Source organism: Lichenostomus cassidix, chromosome 3 (assembly GCF_008360975.1).
Source record: "Lichenostomus cassidix isolate B80296 chromosome 3, HeHo_3.0, whole genome shotgun sequence".
NCBI lineage: Eukaryota > Metazoa > Chordata > Aves > Passeriformes > Meliphagidae > Lichenostomus > Lichenostomus cassidix.
This window is the reverse complement of record NC_139483.1, coordinates 26,405,673-26,428,020: the sequence shown is the minus strand read 5'-3', so window position 1 is coordinate 26,428,020 and position 22,348 is coordinate 26,405,673. Positions and strand designations below refer to the sequence as shown.

The window sequence follows — 22,348 nt, the reverse complement described above, 5'->3', positions numbered from 1 at the left end:
CTTCTCATTTTTCTGAAGGCATTTAGGTAGGTCTGCATAGTTGTACTTGATAGATAGGAAATACACAGGCTAAATTTCTTCATTTTAGGAAAAATTTTTAAGTCATATGTATGACTCTCTAATAAGCTTCCAATAAGCAGCAGTAAAACCAATCCTGAATAAGAACTGTTTAAGTCACTCCAAACTAGGAGAGCAGTGAGTAAAATCCAACAAGTGCACTGCAAATGCCCAGATATATCATGTAAAAGCAAAAGCCCCAGCTGCAGGTCAGATAAATTCCAAGATATAACTTTGCAAGATAAAAAGAATTAGCACAAAAATAGAAATTTAGGGGGGAAAAAAACATTCATTATTAGAGGAGACAATCACCAAAAGACAATTTTAAAATAACAAAGTCTCTAATACATTAATACAAGCCATATGAAACAGCTGAAAAGAAACCCCACCAATCAACGGTCTGGCTTTATTACTTAAGATATAAAAGAATGAAAGAGCCCAAGGAGCTTTTCTATCTTTAGTAAGAACACTTAAAAAGAAAGCAGCTCCACAGCAAAAACACGATGACAGTGAATCATGAAGATACAGTAAAAAGATAAAAACATTAGCAGTGTGTATTCTGAAACTACATCTTTAGAAACTGAGTTTGATAATTGGAACAAGACTGCCAAAATTACAGGACTGCCCTAGGACAGAGAGAAACAGGCTAATTCTGTACTAAAAAAAGTCAGGCAATGCCAAGCTAAATTAGATCTAATTAAGTTCTGAGAGAAGTGCTAAACTTAAAAGACTAAATATGTCATCTTTTCTAACTTAACTCTTTATGGAAACTGCTGTTCCTTGGAAACATTATTTTGAAGCAACATTCCTCTGTTCATAACTCGAGAGGAATCTGAAGCAGTGCTTGAATGCACTGGGGCTCATGAAATAAAGTGGATGCTAAACAAGCAAGCAATACTCCAGTGATCCAGCCTGCAAGTCCTAAGACAGGAGCACAGCTGTAAGCCTGTGACTTTAGAGCAGAATCCACTGAGACCGGGGAACAGTCAGAGGCATAGCTTGCATGAGAAACATGAAAGCAGAATGAATGTGTAACACTTGACTGTGATAGGAAGAGAAAAAGAAAAGCTTTCTTTCTCACTCTGTCATCAGATGATCCAGCAAACCAGTGAGCCAGGTATCTACATCCAGCTGCAATAAATAAGGCCTTAAGAATTCACTGTGGATGAGGGAGGTGGTGGGAAGGGGGAAATCAGGCCTTCACAGTCTCTGGAGGTTACTGGTACAAGTTACCTACAACACAGTGCTAATGCCAGTCTGCACATCACCCAAGTGGTTATTAAGGAGGGATACACTTGCAGAGCAATGTCACACATAGAAGATGCTATAGCATTCCATGTATACGTAAAAGAGTGCAAGCAAATGAGCAAGGAATGGCCTCCTGATTAAAATAAGAAATCCTAAAATTGTTTTTCTTTCTAGAATTGTCTGGATCAAGCTGGGGAAATTCTAGGAGCAGCAGAACTACTAAAGTCAGACCACATACGGATTTGCAGGAAGCATCCAACACGTATCATGTCATCACAATAATCAGAGCTGTTTGTGGTGTCTCAGAACATCCATGCTGACCATGAGGGAGCACATGTTTGCTGGCTGCCAGCCTGTCAACACAATATATATAAGGTTGACTTCTACACTGTTTTCTCAAGTTGTATGTTTTTTATTCTCTTCCTAGTCAGAGAGATGTTGAAAATTTTTGGGATGAGAAAAGATTATATAAACTCCATTCCCTTGGCAAGTCAGGCTAGAAAATGTACACATTTTTGTCACAATGAACTGGAATTACTTTTCTAACCAAACAATCATATGCTATTCAGTGGTATCTTTTATTCTGAAAATTGCTCTTTATTGCTCTTCCTTTGCACTACTTGTCTAAAATGTCTTAAGACTGTTAGACAGGTGGAAAGTTCTCTACACGTGCCCAGAAAGCTTCAAGAACAAATAAAAATAAAAACCAACAAAACACTCCACCCACAAACCCCCCACCATAGAGGCTTGACAGACTGTACTTTTCAAAAGTTAAATTTAAAAGGTTAAGTACTTTTTGCCACACTCAAGAGAATATAGATACCTTTCTTACCCAGAAAAGCAAATGAGTCACTGTGTCTTGTCTTGAGAATATACCTCAACATGAACTTGCTAGATTCCTTCTTTGACTTGTGGACATGGTTACTACAAAGGGAAAAGCAGAAATGTTGTTAATAGTTAGAATAAATTTCCATTTAGATATTTGCTGTTAGTCATTGACATCAAAGAGATATTTTACTATTTTTTTCTGAAATGCATGCATGGAACTGCCAGCACATTATATATTTTTAATGCATATTAACATAAACAAAAAGCTTCACAGAACTTTCTATTTTTATACATTAGAACTTTCTTTTTTTATACATTAACATTTGTCAATGCAGTCATGGGGAGGACTCTCATATAAAACTTTTGACAACCAAGAGCAAAGCCACAGTATCTGAATCACTGAAGTGCCAGGCACAATGGGCATAATCAGGCTTCTGAAATGGTTTCCCCTCATTTTGGTCTCAACTCCAAAACAGTGGTTCCCAAGCTGTGGCTGGCAGTGCTGTCAGATCACCATATACTGTCTCTCCTCCTCGTTTCCAGCTGCTATATCACATCAAAAGGCAGCTAAAAATACACACTTTTCTAATACTACTTTTCCAGGTAAGCAATTGCTGTACTCTCCACAAGGATGTTAAATGATTGTGAAGCAAGAGCAACATGAACCATGATTCTAAAAATGGGAAAGTGGAATACAAGACAAGTTCTTTATTAAAAGAGTAGGTCAGCACTTCCCTAAAATAATCATCATTGTCTTTCAGAAATCCAAGAGGAGTCAAGGGATTTAACATGCTCACACCACTGTCAGAAATCTAACAGTAACAGAACAGAGTAGAATAATTTGCTTCTCCATGCCAGAACCGAGCCCAGGAAAGCAGTAAGAGCTAACAGAAAACATTGCAAACTCACATTAAAGCTTTACATACAGAACAGGAAGAAAAATATCGAAATGTGATGCATGTGAACTAGAATGAAAAGCTACAAGATTTAGCAATCACTAGGTGAATATTAAAAGTTAATATCCCTATGTAGAAACTCCAGAGCAGTGGCAGATTCACCCCTGGAAGCACTAAAATTGCTGAAACATTTTTAATGTTAGGCCACATTACTGCTATTGAAAGATTCCATAAAAGTAACCTTTTCAGAGAGCTACAGAGTGACAAGCACAAAGTATTTATACAAAATGAAGATCAAAGCACAAGTATAGTTCTTTTGCAACTGAAACATTTACTTTCATTTCTTTTGTTCTGCATTATGTTCCTAGCAAGCCTACAAACACAAGACAGTCAAACCTACAATAATTGGTTCAGTGCAAGGCCTTAACCAAGCAAATGCAAGGTAAAGTTGCTAGAATAAGGGCTATCCAATTTTAAACAAAACCTTACTTAAAACATTAGGTCATTCAGCCCTCTGAAGTATGTCTTCATTCCAAATAAAACCAGTGATGCTGTTTTATTGGGCACAGGTGGCAAAGGGGCTGCATGCTAACCATTTTAACTCATTAAAAATACAAAAAAACCCACATGGATGCTTATCCTGAAGAGTCATGCTTAATGGCATTAACTTTATATATAACTATTCTTCTCAGGTCTGCTCAGAAACATGAGCAGTCAATGCAGCACCTATCACATCACCACTGGCTGCCAGCTGACACAGCCTGTTGGACAAGCTGCCAGGTGGCTCCAGGAGGGAGTGGATTCTTTGGGAACCAGCCTTCCCTAATGAAAAACAGTTTCTTGAATTTGCACGAGTTGTCTCAGTTAAACCCCCTAGACTTGTGTTGGAATAAAACTTGAGTCACTGGTAAAGTATTTAAAATTCAACCTAGTGATTTTAAGTTAGTTTCAATCAATGTGCAACAGATGTGTGGTTTCACAGATTTCTTGTGGCAGCACTAAGCTTGACAAAATAAAAATTGTTTCTGAACTGGTTCTAAAGCCATCCCAGTTTTACAAAGGAGCACTGCCAGTGGTTATTCTAGCCTAAACAGGAAATCAATTTCATTCCACCAAAATCCACACAGTGAATTCAACCATTTGTAGATTTTCTAAGGAAAAGAAATTAATTATTTTTTCTAAGAAAAATAGAAGTTACACTGATGTTCTTAACACAATCTCTTTTCAACTAAGAGTTATTTCCACCTACTTTGAGCTGGCATAAGTAATCTTAAACATAACAGATAATAAGCACTCTAAAGGGATTACAGAAGCAATGAGCAGTAGTATCTTAGTGCTATATTCCCATTTGCAGTAAATTTAGAGATATTCCAAGGCATGAAGCTTGCATGAGTGTAATCTTCAAGTATTCTGAGTGGACAAATGATGAGACAACAAAGATTTTGAGCAATATGATAAAGCTACAGTTACAACCTGTTTGTAATCCTAAAATACCACGTATTAACAGATTACTGAGAAAACGGAGACTATTCTTTCCAGAAATGTCACAAGATCTAGCTAGAGCTTTCTGACTGTGACTTCATAGGAAGACTATTCAAAGTCAAGGCTGTGCTCTGTCTGAAAGATAATACACTCATTTCACTCTCACAGTTTACCCAATTTAAAAATTAGTCAGTATGGTTTATTACATTCAAAGTATTAACTCCTAAAAATTAACCATCTTCACACAAGATGATACACTGCACAAAATATGATATGTTACAGAACAGGTTCAAAAGCAAGAACCTACAAGATTATGTTTTGGTATTCTTGCAAGACAATAGCTTCAAAACGTTGAAAGATAACAAGGTCAAAACATTGAAGGAATACAAACCAGACAATTCCTTCAAGTCAAAACCCCAATAAACTGACAGGAGAAGGAAAAGAGGGGAAGGAGAGACATCCCTGCTCATTGCACACTGTTTAGTTCAATGCCAGCAGGAACCTACAAAAGCAAACTGGCTACTACCCTCCATGGCACTGGTGCATAGCCCCACGGACCATGGAGGTACAAGCAAAAGACTGGAGGGAAACTCTACTTCTATTTGTATCATTCCTTAAAATTATCCACTTAGCAGTGACAGAGGACTCTTATTAAAGACATTGCTTCCATTAAGGGATGCTTGCTGAAGAGGTCACTGTCCTGCCTGCATGCTGCCAAATGCCTGCTCTAGGCTCCTGCTCTGGGGATGCACTGAGGGACATCCTGCTCACATCAGCACTCCTCAACCTTATTCAGTCAAAGTGAATAAGGCTGGCAAAGCCCTACGTCTGAAGTAACCCACTTGAGGAAGGAAGGGCAATACGAAGGATTACAAAGCAATTTCCTCCCTTCCAATACACATTCCAGAAATAATGAATTACTACTGTAATACTAGAGATAACATTCCTTAAAAATCAAGGAATCTGTTGGCTCAAGTGTAACCATGCATTTTTCTACACACACAAAAATGTGCTCACTGCAGACAGCTCAAAGAGCTTATTTAAAGGCCTGGGAGGAAGAGGTGGCTATTTTTTTAACTAGACAAGGTAAAGGGGCCAAGTGTCTCAAGTGGTCGTGAAAACCTTATTAGGATAAAGTACTACTGTTTTTTTCCTATTAGACTTTGATAAATTGGAAGTGCAGTTGCATAGGAAGACAAATATGACGGTTTGAATCCCAAAACCAAAACTCAGACCTGCCAGAAAAGAGGTGAAGGGTACCGAGCTGCAATTCCAACACACAAAATTGGCCTAAGTCAGCACTGCAACCAAAAGAAATGGCGTCAGCCTCTTCCTGGCCACCTGTGCTGGTGCAGGAGGTGGTCTGAACACCATATGGCTGCTCAGTCAACCAGATCAAGGAACTAATCCAGACTAAAATGAATTCTCAGAAAAAGTATCAGCCATTTACTCCATCTGGTTTATGACTTCTGTATAAACATTCAAGTTAACACATGGGAGGAGCGGATGAGGAGGGAGGAAGCAGCAGCCAGGGCAAGACTGCTTCCTTCCACAGCAGCACAGGTTAGTTCTGCTGAAGTTATTAAGTCCTTAGATGGCTACTTGGAAGAGAAATCTCCTTTTGAAGCCTATATATGTTAATCAGCTGGGGGCTCTGGCTGCAAAGAGTGAGATTAGGACTCTACTTAACATGCTGCTTCAAACATTTGCATTGAAAGTTCGGCCATTGAAAACCTTTATTTCAAAAATAAAATGCTGAGTTGGCTTGATGTGTTCTGCTAAAACACAAGGAAAGCTGCAAGTTTCAAGGACTTAAGCTAGCAGACTGTCAAGTCAAAGAAAAATAATGGTATTTTGCCATTATTCCAACCTGGAATAAGAATTAATCTCCTCCCCCTCTATGTGCAGATTGACAATGAGCAAAAAGCAGTCTTAGCTTGGACAGCTGATGTTCTGCCAGTTTCTTTCCAAGCAGCTACACATTGGTAACTTCAGTTCAAAAATACTGCTCCAAAACATCTTGAACAGTGGGATACATTCTTGTAAGCCCCTTACTAGGCTTTGCGTTTCAAACAGGACAATGTTGGGACTACGTGTGTTCACCCTGCATTGAAAAGTACTGTACAGTTGCTATCCATTTCCTTTATGATCAGAAAATCTACAATCCCAGAAGCAGACAAGCCATCAATGGAAGAACAGAAAGTAAAGGCACTGAACCAAAACTAGGGACAACTGTTTTTGAAATACTCCTTTTCCTCTACTTACACAAGTCTAGTAGGTAATAACACAGCCATCATGAACAAAGTTAGTATTTCCAATTATGTAAGAATCACAGAGCAAACACGAGTTTCAGATATTGAAAGAGAAATAACACCACACAGATCTACTGAGAACTCCACACAGTGGCAGATCTCTGTGCTAGAAACTGCAAATTCAAGACAATGACACACATTAATTCCAAGTCAAGAAACCTTCAAATCGTTTAAGCAGTATCCTGATGGTGGCCACTCATTGTACCATGTAAATCCACACAAGCAACATTAAATGGAAGCAGTTTCCTTTAAACTACCTCCACACCCCCTAAGAAGGCAACTCAACTTCACCTTATCACCTGAAAAAACGCAAAGACAAGCACTAAGTTAGCAAGGTAAAGTACCTGCTGTGGAAGAGAACTCTAAGTGACTTGCTGTAGTAACGTTTTCCATACTGCTGTGTTTAACCCTTCTCACACAGAAGCTGCCACTATACTTTTTTAAAATTCAAGTGGTCAGAATAAATGTTTCCAATCAGTGTTCAAGTAAAGCAGCCCTCTTGAAGACCTCTGCAAAAGCTGTAAGTACTCCGAGCAAAGTTATGGAGCTCTCCCCTGGCAGAGAAGAATCTGTTTCTACTTCTAAGAACACCAGTGAAGCATATCCTCCTCTATAAAGTTCTAAAATATAAATAGATCTCAAATTGATACAATGAGTGATTTAATGGTTATTTGTATGTAATTCTTAGTAGTTCTGAGTTAAGAAAAAGCATACCTTAATAGCTGTGCCTCACTAAAAGCAAAGGAAATTGGAAGCAAAGTTGAAAAGATGAGTCAAATCACATCCCACATCCTTGACTAGCTCAGTAAAAACATCCAATTTAACATATTTTGTAAACAGAGCATTTCATTCAATTGCAAATGGCCTATTTTCCAAACACAGTTCTTCTGTTCTGGGATCAATTTATACTGGTTTAACAGTCCTACTTCTTCTCACTACATTTTTCAAAACCTCAACAGGCTGTCTAATGCCTCTCCCTCACCACTGTACCCTTGCCTCCCCAACAGCTCACAGGCATCTCCTGTACACAGAGCTTTTCTCATGCACCCAGCCACTTCCCACGTGTCCTTTTAACCTGACCAAGCATAAGATCATATTTTCCAATACAAACTAGATACCTGTCACCTCTTATCAACTGATAGAACCAAAGTTGTACTTGTCTTTGTCTAGCATTGTGTCTACAATGGTGATGACATAGGAAAAAGCATTATTGCTATTCATGCAACTTTGCAAGACATAAAATAAAGCAAATTTAAGTTAAATGGACCCAACAGTTCTAAAGTTTCTAGAACCATAAAAATTGAGAAGACTAACAGGCTAAGCTGTTATCCAGCTACAGCTTTGCTGTATAGCAAGTAGAGAAGGTGGCCTGGGATGGACAGCGCTGATAGCATCCATAAACTTAAAGTGACATTCATAATGACTTAATTCCCAACTCACATTCCTTCATGCCAGAAGGTTGGCAAGTAAACTCTATCACTACAGCACCCCTGGAAATCTTAGACCAGTTTCTGTATAGAATATACTTTCTATTCTATACTATTCTATATTCTGTATAGAATATACTTACTATTTGAATAACTGCAGAACGAGACCAGGGGATTTAACCTGCAAAGCATTTGGCAGGCAAGGAGTTAAAATCCTGCCTAAGACTACCCCACAGCTGCTGTCAGCAGTCAGGCTTGTCAAGAGAAGCTCTGGGCTGTCTTGACAAGACTAATTGGCAGCAAGCACCTGGTTCCCCAGGCTGGGCCTGGGGAAGGTAAAAGAACATAAACCCTGCAAAGAAGGAGAAGCAGCTGGAAGGCTGCCAGTAGGTCTAGCCTGTTTCATGTTTTCACTTTAATCCAGAGGCAACTTTACCCTAGACTATACCCAGTTAGAGCAATCAGAAACATTTCTCTGCAACCTCCCTGCTGAAGGAAACCTGTGCTTTGTGGTTTTGTACCTGCAAGTTCTGCCACTGAGCACCCACCAAGCCTTGCTGGGCAGGGCATGCTGCAGCACAACCAACTGCAATATCAACACTATCACTAAATTGCAGTGGAATTGAAATTTTGGTTTTGTAATGCCACCAAAAATTCACTTAAAGGTGTCACTGTAACTTCAACATTATGGATTAATATTCCAGAAAATAAAAAGTAAGACTGTTCTGGATATTCTGAATATTGAACATATAAAGCATGTACACTGACAACTTAGGAAGACAGCAAATTACAGTGCATCTTTAAAGAAACTTTAAAAAAATTTTTAAAATCCCCAACATTCTGGAAAATAGCTAGAAGTACGATGCATGAAGAATTTTAAGTGAGATTTCCAGAAAAGTTAAAAGACTTTAAACATATTTTGACCTCTGCTAAGAATGATGATTTCAGTGAATGTGAAGCTTCCTGAAATTCTGCCCTTGGTTTTTCCACATTATTAAAACTCAAATTAAAAAAACTTAAAGCATTAGCCTTGCAGGTTCAGCCCCTGAGGTAGGGGGATCTTTCTTAGGAGTAAGAGACAAAAAAAAATTCCTTAGTTAGTTTAGCTGAGTTTGTATTATTGAACCAAAAAGTGTCTAATTATATATAAACGTACACAAAAATTGATATATATATAAAATATGTATAACATCAATTTACATCACAATTTTTTTCATGCAAGATGGTGTAAGTATAAACACCAAAAAGTCGGAACTAAATTTCTTCAAAGCAAATTGCTCAGCAAATACATTGACTCTGCCAAGTTTCACATTTTAGGCATTTCAGCTTGCTAGTCAAGAATTCCAACAATGTAGAGAAGCATGAACGTTTCCATATCTTAAAACCCTGGAAATTTTGATGTGTACTTGTACATAGTCTCAGTATGAAAGACACTTCAATCAATAAACCTTAATGCTAAATTATGGGGCTTGGGAGAACAAAAGACAGCAATGGGACCACTTGACAGTCAAACCACTGATATCACTGGAACAAACTCACCCCAAGAGCCACAGAGTGTGCCACTCTGCTCTTAGCTGGACACCATATAAATGATTGCAACATTCTAATTAATTAATAAACATTAACTGCTAATGATATTAAACAGTACCAATACAATGATCCATTAGCAATATTTAAATAGAGAAAACCTTAGTGCAACAAGATTATAAATTACTGTGCTTAGAGTTACTGTTCTAGCAATAACAAAAAATGTTTCTCTGCCTGACAGCAAAGGATTCAGCCCTTTACAACACCTGCTCTCCACTTGCACTCAAAGAATACTAATTAGTAAATCTAGAGGCTGTCTTGGTCTCTACTCATGAGCTTCATGACTCAGTGTGTTTAAAAAAAAAAACCCACCAAAACCAAACAAACCCAACCAAAAAACCCCACCCCAAAACCAAACCAAGACAAACAAACCAAAACAACAACAAAAGAAAACCCAAAACAACAGCAAAAAAAAAAACCAAACCAAACATCCACACTACACTTTCCTTGTGCCATGCAAAACAGGAATGCCCATGATTCAAAACATAGGATCAAGATGTACCATAAAAGCTTCAAGCAAAAATCTAACCCTCCGCATGGTCAAAAATGTAAGACCATGACTACATGTACAGGATATGCATTACAGAGAAGGAACAATCATTGATAAGAAAATCAGGTCTGTCCTCTTAAGAGCATCAACTGCCTCAGTCCATTGCAACTGAGGTGCTGACTAGATTATTACACTACTATCTTAAGGAGCTAGACTCTGTTGCACAGTAAGATGCAATAGGATAACAAGATTGTCAAGAGATGCCTACATCTTTCTTCTTGGTCTTACATAAAGCAATCAGTTGAATCAAAACTATTTGAATGAAATCCTTATTCTACCAAAGAAGCAGCTGTGCATGTTAAGTAAGTGAGCCCCCACAGGATGAGAAGTTTCTAAGAAAAATATATGTATTTGATTAGCTCCTAAATTCTTCTGAAAATAAATAAATGCTTTGTCTTTTGAAGTTATCTATCCAATACAAGAGCTGACTCCAGTTACCAGTAAGGACTGTTGCAGCAAGACCTAGTCACGAATCACTAACCCACTGGTTAGCTAATGGTATTCCTGTTAATAAAGAGGAAAATGGCCTATCTAAAAAGACAACTCACTAACCTGAGCTACCACTTAAATACCCACAAACCAGCTTATTCAGCATTGGAAAGCTGCTTGTATCCAAGGGCTGCTATCTGATATGGATATGGTTACAGGCTGCAGGAACTCTAAGAAGATGCAGCAAAGGAACAGACTAGAAAAATTTACAACAGCATTACCAGCTGCATGAGACTAAGAAAACTAATAATGCTCTTTTGCCCTCAACCACAGCTATGAAAGCAGAGACTCAGTTGTATGAATGGTTTACCCTGCTTGGACAGGGAGGTTGGACCAGATCACCCACTGAGGACTCTTCCAACCTTACCTATTCTGGGATTCTGTAATGGCCTAAGAGGCTGCATTTCATGCAGGAGGAGTCTGCAGCACCACATAAAACTGAGCAAACCTGTATCAGACAATGATTACTGAGTGATGAACTTGTCAGAAGGCTGGCATTGAAGAGCACAGTTCTTTCTTGGTTGTTTTGCATTAACAGAATTCAGAGATAAAGGGGGCACCCTAAGGGTGATAATCTATGATAACTAATCTACTACTTTTTCACTCCTATTAAAAGGGATATTCTTGCTTCCCTCCCATCCCTTTGCATCAGTTTCAACATTCGTATCACCTGCATTTTCACCATAAGCTAACTGATGGAAGCACCAGACAGACAAACAGCATTTCAACCAGGAAAAAGAAGTCAGAAGAGACAAATGGCAACATGAGGGCAGGAGAATCTCCAGAGTCTTATGCAAAGAGAAAAAGAGAAAAGAACTACTACTCTTCCAGCAGCAGTGAGCTGCTAGTACTGATTTAGCCATTTCTGTGAAACCCACTCCTTAATGTTAACCCAGATTCTCCCTACAACCGGAAACACATTTTATTAAATGAAAGATTAAATCAAAGTCATAATTGTAAAGCAAAAATAGAAAATTTAGCTTCAAGACTAAGACTCATCTAGAAAAACACTGTATCCTTCAGAAGATCAGAAACTGTAACACTGTTAACAGGAAAAACTGTTAACATAAAAATACAAGAACTATTTATCTTCACTTTTTCAAAAAGATGGTTCAACTGCTACTTGAAAGACCAGACAATATCTGGTATTTTCATAAACATTTTCAAGATCACAACAACAACAACAATAATAATAATTCATTAAATTATTTCAGAAAGTTGTGATCCTTAAGTATCCTCCATGAAGAAAAATAATTTGGTTCTCGATGTTAAAAATAAAAAAACCTGTCATTATGAGACATGGCAGTTTCCATATCTAGTTACTGTCACACAGAGGCCAGGAATCCCTGAAGAAAAACATGCATGGTGATCACAAGAATGAGAATTCCAAATTCTAGATTCAAAAATAGATGAAAAATAAGAAATTTTCTTGAGAGACTCATGATTAGTCACAGCTTGAGCACCCTTCAAACCATTATATAAAGCTGAAAGGTCCAAATAACTAAAACCAGTTGTGCAAGTTCAGAGATCTCAAACTCCTCTGCTACAGATTGGCAGGAGTCTGCCACTTAGGTGGGGGGAGGGAGGGAAAACCCCAGAACACTGTCTAATGTTTGACTGTACACAAGGCTACAAATTTCTGATTGTACTGGCATCAGTGGCACACAGACATACAAAACTAACCTGTAGGTAACTTAAAATCCATCATGGTTTAAAGAAAAAAAATTAAAATGCATTTTAAAAAAGGAAACTTTAAGCTGTACTGTCTCAACTGACAAGGCCATCTTTCTTAAAGTTTGAATTAGCCACCTTATTATTTAACAGCAAGGAAAGTCAGTCTACTTGGTGGCCTTAAAGTCTTTTCCCAACAAGAGGGACATGCTTCTGAAATTCTTTTTTTCCTTTTCCTTTTTAAAAAACTATTTAAAAAACTATTTATTTACTACTCTCACCTAATGCTTCCCATTATCAGACACATTTAATGGCTTTCTGTAGCTTTTTGATTTGGTCAGAATTTCATAGGCTGGGTAGCTAACTAAAATAGTTCTTCAAAGTCTAAGTTGCTGTAGGAAAAATGCCATAAAAAGTTACATTTTGGCTGTCTTTAAAAAGCCACCTCCTCATTTTATAAATTCAGGAAGTGCAGACTTTCTGTGGAATATCTTCTGCTATCCTTACCAAAGTTCAGCCAAACTTGGTCCAGTTTGAAACTCCAAAAGAAAAAAACTTTTAGGTTCATTGGCCCTGCAGTCTTTTGAGATTTTACCTGTGAAGGTTCCTGAAGAATCACATTGATCCTTTTTGGTTGACTGTCACACAATCAGTCCTGACCAAATGCGTATACTCTGCTTGTATGAAGTGACTGAGCACTCTCCCTTACAACCACAGTTACACACTGGTGTGATGAGTGACATCCTTGTTATGCTCAGAAGTGACAAATACATCCAGACACAGAAGAAGCCAAGCTTTAGCCCAGTATGGATACCTCAACTTTGCTGACAAAAAAGTGTTAACAGTCAAAGCCACAGTCAAAAGTACCAGTGCTGGTAGGAGTCCAGAAATATTGTGGAGCAGAGGAGAAGAAACAAGTGCACGATTCTGGAGATGACGTGTCAGGGCTGTCTGAGATTTCCCACCTGGCTTTGTGCCATAGGTCCCCCATTCAATCCCCTAATTAACTTGGGACAGTTCTGGCTCCTGTGCTCTGCACAGCTTACTGCAGCCCAGAAATATACTTGAAAGTAAAATCCTGCTGAGCATACAGAATGCAGACAGTCTCCAGGGTACCCCACAAAAAAACAAAACAAAACAAAAGCTGCCATGTTCAGATCTGAAATATTCAAGAAGAGAATTGCCTCAATTTTGACAGATTTTCATGTAATTTTAAAACAATACTGCTCAGCCAGAGGCTGCCCATTGATAAATTTCAAGTAGATGTTCCAGTTCAGAGGTGCACTACAATAGTTCAAAGTAAAGCTTCACATATAAAAATGGCACAATTATTCTAGTTTTGTTTCTGAAAACAGATGAAGATTTTGGCAAAAAGCTTTAAACAAAATTAAACTCAAGGCAAAGAAAAGGCATAATGTATTTTGGTCCAGAAAATTATAGAGATCAGGAAAGTTATAAATGATTGAATATACCATCTCTTAAAAATTTTCCAACACTTCCTATTATCTGTGGAAGAAGCAGACGAAGGAAGAACACCAGTGGGAACAATGACTCATGTGTGAACTCCTATTTTCACTGAAGCAGCAATGTTCTTTGTTACAGAAGTTTACAGCTGTGGAACAAAATAGGATGCTTTGTCAATGATACAAAATCAAACCATTCAAATTGTCCATTCTGACTTTGGAAACTGCTGGGTGAAAAGCCAGACACTCTCAGTTTTCTCAGTGTAATGGCCAATGTCAGGTTCAGTGAAATGACAGCACAGGATGGAGCCAGCAAACACAAGTAAAGCAAAATATTATCTTCCTTCCTAAAAATGCCAATTATTTGTTTACTCATTGAGATCAGGTAACATTCATACTCTATGCCATCTTGTTTTCTCCAGAAAAAATCTGAAGGTAAATCAGAGTGACCTTTGCAAGCCTCAGAAATAGACTCAGCTGGAAGCCTTGATCTCATACAATGGCATACTCCCTCCTAAGAGAGTGAACAAGAAAGTGAAGCAATGTGGACATATACAGAAGACAATATTCTCTTAGGTTAACACTGAAAAGAGAGGACTTTTAGGGCCCCAATAAGCAGGAGCTAAAGTCCATAAGGACCAGATAAGACCCGTCAGAGTCTGAAGAGGAGAAACCCCCACCTCAACAGTAAGAAAACACAACAACCAAAAGAGTTTTTCTCTTCACTCTTCTGACACTCTTCCAAGCACTCCTGGACATTCTATTTAAATTCAAATAATATATCAATAAAACCAGAAACAGCCTTGGCCACCTAACTCTTTACATCCAGTTAGCATTGTTCAACTGCCACTATGGGCAATTTTAAGTTATTTGAAGTATCATGATATGAGCACTACATGCACCCAGCCTAATTGAACAATCTGTGAACATAGCTACACTTGGTACAAAGTTACCTCTGTCTAAACGCCGGTTGTTCGCCGTTGAGGAATTTTTTTAGCTGATTTGTTCTATAGAATAGAGTATTTCAGTTGGGAGGGAACTACAATGATCACCTGGACTAACTGTCTGACCAATTCTGGGCTGACCAAGCTAAAGCATGTTCTTAAGGGCATTGTCCAAACACCTCTGAAACACTGGTAGGCTTGGGGCATCGACCACCTCTCTAGTGTGCCTGTTCCACTGTTTGAAGAAATGCCCCCTGATGATCAGTCTCAACCTGGCCTGGAGCAGCTTTGAGCTCTTCCCACACATCGTATCTCTGGATTCCAGGGAGAAAAGCTCAGCACCTCCCTCTCCACTTCCTCTCCTCAGGAAGCTGTAGAGAGCAATGAGGTCACGCTCAGCCTCACTTCATTTTCTCCAAGCCCAAAGCCCTTGGCTGCTCCTCACAGGACATTCCTTCCAGGCCTTCCACCAGCTTTGTTGCCCTTCTTTGGCTGCAAGGACTAATCATGTTCTCAAAACAGATTTCCATGGTCCTATGTCTTTTCTACCTGGTGAGGGGGGAGAAAGATGCAAAAGCAGAAGTAATTATTTTACTAGGCTAGCACCATGTTACAGCCAAGGGGTCACACACCAGTTTGGCATCATGACCAGTTGTGGCTGTGCTACTGCCACACTGGAAAATTCAGCTTAGTAGGAATCACACACAGAACTCCACTTCCCTCACTTCATGATATACTCCCTTGCTGCTGCTCCTCACCCAGGAAGCTCAAGTTGCTCTTCTTTTCGTGTACTCCCACACAACAAGCAGAGAGCACGAATATGCAGTTTACCCCTATTTGCTTGACTCCTGCACACACAGGACAGGTATGTTTGTGCAAAGCCTTTTGAGCAGCAATTTTCTACACGTTTATTTGAGCCCCAGGCTCAGCTCCTGCATAGAGGCATCACTTCCCATTAGAGCTAAATACACGATTCAACTCCAAAATTAGTAAAAAGACAAAATACACATACAGAGCTAAATGAATAGGAAATAAAGATTAAGAGCACTGCATTCAGCCACACTTAAGGGATTTGCAAGTGGTGCTGTACTGGTAGACCCACCTGGTAAGATTTTGTAATAGAGAGTTACCTTTGTACACTGACATTCTTCTCCTGATTTGGCCTTCATCACTGTCCCAAATCAAAGACCAGAATTTTTTCATGGGTAGCTGAATCTGTAACACCATCATAATTCCAGCTACATACAAATCACAAGGGCTTCCAACAGCAAAGACCAAGACTCTTTTTCCATGCTAACAACAAACTCTGCTATGTTTGCAAAATGTTTCCCTTTAGATCATTCCTTATAGCAATAGTGTGATGTTTTTATAAAAGAAAAGTGCATCCTGAGCATTAGGAAAACTTGCAGTGATTAATGAAACCGCAGAACTAAACATCCTTCAGAAGAGAGGCATCAGCTGAGTACTATCACACGCCATGGAATGACTAAAGTACGTCATCCTGCTGCCTCAGAGCACCACTGTTGCCTCTTCAGCCCCTTCAGGACACTAAAGGGAGGCACATAAACAACCAAGGCAGAAGTTCTGTTAGCTATGTCATCCATGATGTCTGCATATTCTTAAAATCAACAACTGCTAACTTACTGTCCTCTCTGAATTCATAATAACTTGAAAAAAGACAGAGTATCATGCTTTAGTGATGACAACCTTACTGTTGACAGGAAGCTTGGAGGCAGGAGTTTTAAAAATATCTCACCATCAATTTGCTATTAAGAGTGAAAACTAAAAAACTTCCAGAGAATTGCTATCTATTTTACAGGTAAGCTGTACTCCAGTAACTTTCTCACTAAATTAAATCATTTTTTACTTCTTTGGGCAACAGCTCACACTACAGCTATAAATTACCTAGGTAACAGAGTTTTGAAAACCTTACTAGCACCTACTCCTATATTAGCCTTTGGCAGAAAAGTTTTTGACTCATTTTTATGTTCAATTAATCCAGTCACATTCTTCATAGAAAGATTTCTGGAAAAACTCAACTTGCTGGAAACAGCAACTATAATTACTGACCCTCTTCGAGTCAGCCAAAATTAAATTGCAAAGTAGATTTTCTGGCATTCGAGCTATAACTTAATAGTACAAAGAAAATCAAGACTGAGTAAAAGAAAAAACCAAGCCCAGCATTTGTGAAAACCCAGAACATGAGACACAAGCAGTGAGTTTACAGAGAAAAATTGAGAATGGACCCTGAACAGTCTCCTTCTAGATTTGTACTGCCTAACAAAAAGGGCAAAACTACTGCTTTGCTGTATCAAACTTCTGTCACACAAAGCATTACTATTAAAAATGAGAAATACAACTTAATCAAATTTCATAGTAAAGAACAAATTATAAACTGCAACTGTATGGCTTTTTAGCTCCTTATATAACATTATTGCCTTTTCTCCACAATTTTCAGGTTTGTTTTACTGCTCTCTGCAATTATGAGGAAAGTGCAACCAAAAATTGTAGTGTCTCTGTAATTCTCAGGAAAACAGAAAACACCACTGCAGGTGTCCCATTAAGAAAGCTGTGTGAAATTACACATGCCACCCTCAATGAAACTGTCAAATCAAGATTCTTTTCACTCATTACAGGCTTTAAAGCAAGTACAAGGATCACATATTCGTCAACCATGCACAGATATACTGTTAGTATGCCATGTTAACTTTACTAGCATTGAGACAATTGGCTTATCATGGTATAAAATTGGTATCTCGTATTTTACTAAAGTTTAAAAAATCTAGAATTCATGGGCTACGTAGGCATTCTGCAGTTTTTATTTCTACTGAATTATTTGCATTAAAAAAAGGGGGTTCATAATGTGATAATTTTGAGTCTATAAGCAAGAACTTACAGGACTAAAACCAAAATAATTTTTATCTTAAAAATCATTTACCAAATAAAGTTGAAGATTTGCAGTTAGTGCTATCTATTGTCATCTATGATACTCCAGGAGAATATTTTCTACCCAAATTAACCCTGCTGCTGAAAGCATGGCTGTAAAGTTCCTATAGAGCTCACTAACAGCTCGGATTTCCAAATATACTCAAATATAGGTACCATCAAAGAGACAACCCATGGTACGTTGCTATTTTTTTCATTCTTAAAATTCTGATGAAATTAGTTGTGAAAAAAGCTAAACATCAGTCACAAAAAACCCCCAAAAACCAGAAAAAACAACCAAAAAAACCAGAACAAAACAAAACAAAACCAAAAAACAAAGAAACCAACTGTGAATCACCAAATGTGGGGAAGGGACAAACCAAACAACACTCAAAACAAGGATAGCTCAAACTTTCAGGCTGCTTAAGAGTTAGCCCCTAGAAACCAGCTTCTAACCTGAAAACAAGTGTAAGTTCAATCAATAAAAAGTCAGCTTTTCCTGAATTATACAGAACTATAGAACACAATGCTTTTCCAAAACTAGTGCCATACTGAATCTAAGTTCAAACCTTAACCTAAAATACAAGATGCCTACTACTTTTTCAGACACCAGTTGCTCTACTGGTCTGGACCTTAAGGCCCCAACCTTGTTTATTCTGTTCAGGACTGTCAGACAAATATCAAAAATAGAAAATGTGTTCAATGCAGTGGTCATCAGTCACCCACATAACCAACTCTGAGCTATGGATGAGCGCAATTATTTGATAGTTCTGAATGTTAATCGCAGTCATTCTGACAAAACCACTGAAAATCCTTTAACAGACACTTCACTCTCAAAGGAGTTTGAGAGAACAAAAGCATGTCGTATACACATAGGGACTAACAGTCCTACCAACAAAAATGCTAAATCCTCTAACCGATGCTTCAGACCCCAAGGAATTTCAGAGAACAAAACCATATCATCTCACATGAGAACTGATACTGGGCAACACAGACTCTTGAGGCAAAGCAGCTTTCTCACTTCTCACAGCACAATTATTTCAGTATTATAAAAGTTAAAACTTTTGACTGATTCTCAGATTTTATCCTTTTAATTCCAGTAAAGGGAAACAGGAGATTATCAGGTTAATCTGAAAGAGTCTGTGTATTTATTAAAACAAATTTTGCTAGAATACAATTAAACAAAAATACCTCTATAATATAGACTACTGAGTAGATTAACTGAACTTGGAAACAATTTATCTGAGACATGAAAGCACCACAGGAGACCAAAGAGAATTTATTTTAGAATTGTCATACTGGAAGACTAATTGCCAAGTTATCTTTATGACAAAGAACAAAATATGAATTTTCCTTCTTGAATAGATTAAGTGAATAGGGGTTAAAAAAAAGCAGTATTTCTACAACTTTACCAGGGTCCATTATGCTAAGTGTCAAGTATAAAGCCAGATTTTCAGCAAAAGACCATTTCAAACATTCTCAACTAAAGAGAGCTAAGTTATGGAAAGAAACCAACAATTACAATGTCATAACCCAGGATGGGACAGAATTTATTAATTGCCAAACCAGGCTATATGCTAATCATGTCAGCAAATACTAACAGGCAGACGACACACTCCTGAAATACAGTAATGGGATGTAACATAAGAATAGCCCTGACCATCACAGGGTACACCTAATAAAAACCTGTCTGGCCAATACATGCTGCTGAGAAGAGAATACAAGGACAGGTGAACTATTTATTAACACATTCCTGATACCCTATCCCAGAGTCAATACTCTGCAGTTCAGGGATTTAAACTCAGAAGCAGTAATTTTGCAATCTCCAAGATATACTATACTATCAGTAATTTCAAGCTCATAATTTAAATCTAAATTATGATGCATAACCTGTTTTACATCTGTAAGAACCAGAGATCCTGCTGTCCAAGTTCTTGCTTCCATAAATAAGTTGTCCAGATTTTAAGAATAATAAATATGAACAATTTCTTCAGTGGATACCACACACATTTTGGAAGAAAAAGCTGGTTTGATACTGGAACTTTAAATCTGATTTACATTCCAATTTACCACTGTGACAATCTGCATTAAGGCCTCAATGTACTATTAACAAATAAAATTAAAGCAAAAATCAAAGCACATCAGGTTTGTTGCCAAAGTTTTAAATAATGTCCAATGTCCAAATGAGTTAAACTGCTGGCAAGAAATTGCAGAAATACCCAGTGAGATCTTGGCAGCAGAAACTTTGCTCACTGGATTCAAAAGACTTTTCTTACAGTAAGAGTATGGCCAGATGAGACAGACTTGAGAGAACAAGTCTTACTGCAGTCTGAAGAGCCAATGTAACACCACCACCCCTCTGTACCCCCACGCCCTGTCACACACCCCAGGACACTCTTAGGCCAATACCAACATCCAGAGATGGTCTCCCTTAACAACCCACTAGCAACTAACACAGAGGAAAAAAGAAATTAGAACAGTGTGGACTAAATGAACCAGTTGAATAAAAAACTGAGTAACTGTGTCAGAGAATCTGGGAGCTCCAAGTGTATAATAACCCAGGCACAATTTAAGACAGGTCAAACAGAAGCTTTATTAACTATGATCACAGTGAGAGAACATTGAGATTCTCTGCCAAGTGATTGCAGAGACCCAACTGGGTCCAAAAAAAGGCAAGCAAAAGCAATTACATCAACGTTAACAAAGCCAGGTATCCTTCCCTGGGAGGCATGGACTCCTTAAGTCTGTTGCTAAACAGCCACAATCCTAATGAGGACTAAGGCAGTAAATAACCTAACAATATGGAAATGGCTCTTGCTGGAGCCTACAGGGATGGCCTGATATTATCCTGAGGTGCAAAGTTGGAAACAATGAGACTGCTAGTTTTTGGATGAAAGGAATGTTCTTGATAACCTCTTAGCCAGACCTTTCAATCTTAACTGTTAATAATTTTACCACCAAAACTGTTTGACAGCTTAAAAATACATTGTTATTTTCCTCATCCGAGCCACAAGTAAGACAAATGAATGAGAAATCATATATACAAAGACCAAAATACTGCAAGACACAACAGAACAGAAATTTTAATTTATTGAGCAAATTTTAAATTAAAAAAATTATTTTTATTAAATTGACAGGTTAACTTCTCATCCTGCACATCTGAAGTAATAAACTATGAGCCAGTTTTAAAAAGCTTTTTGTATATTTGACTTCCATTTTCTATCCAAGTGAGATTTAATGTATTTTTAAAAAAATACTTAATTCACTATTCCCCAATAGGAATGTTAAAACTAAAGACTTAAGAAAGCATAAACTAAGTACGGTGTTTAACTGAATTTATCACACAAAGTCAATTGATACAAGTCAATTGAAGATTAAAGACAATTTGCCATCTAAAATTAATTCACATTATCCATATGCTACTACAAAAGAATAAAAGATCTCTTAATGCACTAGTGGAATGATTACAATTTCTCCTTCACAAATGCCAAATGTAAAAGCTTCCCAAAACCAAAGTTAGTAATGGGTACCTTTTCCACAAGCAAATCAGTCAGTAAATCAAACAGCGCTGCACAGGTTTTACTGCAAAACCAAAATCCCAAAGTACCGAGGCAGAGTAGATAGTTGGATATAAAAAAAAGATGTACCTAAACAGATGAAACGCCAAGTATCAGAAGTTAGAGACATCTTGAAGATGGAAGTTTCCTGTTCAAGCTCCTTTCAAGAAACAGGGTCTAACCCATTAAACATGTTCATCCTTAGCTAGGCAAGTTCCATGAAGAAAATTAAGTCAAACTGGTATAAGCAACCACTACAAGCTAAATTTTTGTTATTAGAAGCCAAAAAGTCTAAGAGGTTATCTTAATCAGTTTTTATCACAGTCTTGATCAAGCCTAATTCATTCAACTGCAGTCCTTGTGTCTCTACTAGCCTAATGGGAATATTAGGTAGTAAGTGCCAGACATTTTTTATCCCTGAATTACAATTCTTAATCCTATGATTGACATTTGAGTCTTGAGCGATGAGGCCCAAGTTATTTCATTTGGGAGCCAAGCTGACTGTTGAATTACTATCAGAATTCATTCTGCTGAGGAGGAACAAGAATGATACCAGATTTAGTACAGCAGAAAAACTATTTTCGATTGCTCCTACCCTAATTAAATTTTTAAGCAATACTTCAAATTTCACCTCCATAAATGTGCTCCAGTCAGAAATCACTGAAGCGCTTATAAACACTGTAAAAGTTTCTACCTGTAAGAAACTGGTGCTCACCATAACTACTGCAATATACATTGCAATACAACAGTATCTTAAGGAATGCTCCATGCACCTTCAACAACAGTGAAAATATTTGCTATAAAAACCTTGAGTTTACAAAGAGTACTTATGTACTGCACTGAAATTGCTCTTATTCTGTTGCAGCAAAAAGAAAATCAAATTCCTATCCTCTGATTCTTCAACCACTATAA

At 37.9% G+C, this 22,348-nt stretch overlaps 1 protein-coding gene across 6 annotated transcripts in view; it reads right to left on the bottom strand.

Moving 5' to 3' along the window:
* Window positions 1-22,348, bottom strand: part of SOCS5 (suppressor of cytokine signaling 5) — a 34,374-nt gene that overhangs the window by 7,994 nt on the left and 4,032 nt on the right. For 2 of the 6 annotated variants that reach the window (XM_085055017.1, XM_085055012.1), the window contains exons 2-3: window positions 2,138-2,229; window positions 1,544-1,658 (exon numbers count right to left, since the gene is read on the bottom strand). The gene's annotated coding sequence lies outside the window, so the exon portion shown is untranslated. Of the gene's footprint in view, window positions 1-1,543; window positions 1,659-2,128; window positions 2,230-22,348 lie in introns of all 6 variants that reach the window. The other 4 variants (XM_085055018.1, XM_085055014.1, XM_085055015.1 and 1 more) reach the window with 3 other exon arrangements.